A 2,239-nucleotide genomic window follows, 5' to 3' on the forward strand; every position below is an offset into this window, starting at 1 on the left:
ATGTAGCATTAATAATAGTGCAATATGGGGTCAAAACAGACTTTGGAATATGACAACACTGATCCAAATCCCATTTAGTTACTAAGAACCAAATGACCTTGAGCACGTCCTTTAACCTTACTCAGCGTCTGTTTCTGCATTTGTAAACCAGAAATGCCAATAGCGTCAATTTTATCTCATAGGAACAACTTTTTAATTGGAATTCACTTATAAAAAGTTGTGCTGAAACTCTCATTAAAATATTCGTGTGAACGTCAGTTACTCTAAAAACCTGTCACCTTCTTTGCAACACACTTTCCATTTTAGATTTAACTCATATCTCATCACTGAAATAACCAGCAGAACCTGCTGCTGTGCTGTGAGGTGCTTTGCAGGACCTGAGAGCAGCCTCCCCGGCAAATGATTCATAAAACTTCAAAACTGAGACGCAGCAGTAGAAATGAAGTGCTAGCCACGTGGAGAAATTATGCCTCTCGTTTTGTTTTCTTACGCTGCGTTCTTATTTCCCGTAAGCCGTTTTCCTTAAAAAAGGAAGTACAGTGTAGTTTCGCTCAGAAACTTGATTAAGAAACACTGAACTATTAATAGAGTATGAAAGAAAAAGAAAACATCACATAGAAGAGAAAAAGAAAGCAAAATGAGTAAAAGAATGTTCGTAAGAACAGATGAAATGGAACGGTAGGTCTGTGCGTTATCTTCACGGAGGCGAGTCCAGATGATGTCACATGGTTTGCGAGCAGCATTTCATATACTCAGTGGTTTCATTTCGACATTCGGCCATTCTAAATCAAACAATTTACAAACGCCAAGATGATGTGGCTTGTTGTTTCTGGCTTGACGACTTACATTGACGGCTAGGGACACAAAACACATGACCAATCTAACTGCACGTGGCACCAGAGACTCAGAGCTGCAGAGCACACCACACCTGGCTACAAATACTTAGCTTCTTTTGTTCCTGCGTCATTGGCAGCACTCAAAGAATATTTTAAATACCAACAGTCATTTTTAGAGCCTCTTATGTAAGTCTACTGGGAGATTTATACTCGTTTACCTAAAGAAGTTTTTGTTAATTGGTGCTATAAATTTGAAACAGTGCAGTACTACAGCCCAATCTATTTCAATCTAGATAGTTGGAGGTGAGAATTAAAGTGTTTCTCAAATGTAAGGCGCATACAAAATAATTTTAGTTCCCCATCCTCTTGATGCTTTCTGTGACAAAATGAAGATTGGGCTAGATTTCCAGTCCCGAGAATTTCCCCTGACAGTCAGGAGTGTCTTCACATGGCCCAATTTACCTGGGCGTAAGGTCACATTAATGTCAAAATCAGCTCTGAATTTGTCACTACGTAAGGAAAACCACATCTATAATTAGTTCCTGCCCCGCTGCCTTTATCCCCGACGAGCAGGGAGCAGGGTGGCCGCCCAGGGCAGGAGGACCAGGAAGCCGACTGGGGACAGCGGCGAGCCCCTCCCCTGCGCGGAGAGAATGACCGCCCTGTGCCAGGCGTCCTGGCCCTCGCTCAGCCCCTCTCTGCGGGTGACCCGTGAGTGCACCCTGCCCTGCAGGCCGTGCTGCCTCTCTCTCTGAGTCAGCCGCGTCCTCGATGGGAACTGGAATTTCTCTATCTGAAATGCCTGCATATTTGGGGAGTGTGTTCACCAGGAAAAAAACGAATGAACAAACGAGCAGAACCTCCAGGTTTACAAAGACTCTGTGTCTGTAAGAAACCCAAACTCCGTTTCTTCCACTGCACTATGCGGCTCACAGAGCTGACCAAGCGAACGCGCGTGTGGAACGCAAAGCCCGCCCTCCCCTGCTTCCCGCACGGAGGCACGCGCGCCCCTGGAGGCAGCCAGTGGGGGCGGCACAGGGCGTTCCCCCAACGCGGACTTCCCTGTCTTTGGCACGGGGCTGGAGGGATGAACGGGCAGCATGGCGGGCAGGGGCAGCTCAGGGGTGAGCGATGAGCCGCAGAGTCGGAGCTGGTTTCGGAGCCCGGCTGCACCGGTTCGCAGCGCTCTGCTCTGAGCGAACTCACCCGGATCTGATTCTCAGCTCCCTCGCCAACGAAGTAAGGTCAGACCGCTGAGGCCACCGGATGGCTGGTCAGTGATGAGCGTGAGCATGCAGAGCGCTTAGCACATGACGCAGAGCTGACTGCAAAAATAAGGCTTCGCCGTGTTTTTAAAAGGCCATACTCACTAATCTTTAGAGAAATGCAAAACAAAACCACAA

The sequence above is a fragment of the Pteropus vampyrus genome, unplaced genomic scaffold, assembly GCF_000151845.1.
Source record: "Pteropus vampyrus isolate Shadow unplaced genomic scaffold, Pvam_2.0 Scaffold330, whole genome shotgun sequence".
NCBI lineage: Eukaryota > Metazoa > Chordata > Mammalia > Chiroptera > Pteropodidae > Pteropus > Pteropus vampyrus.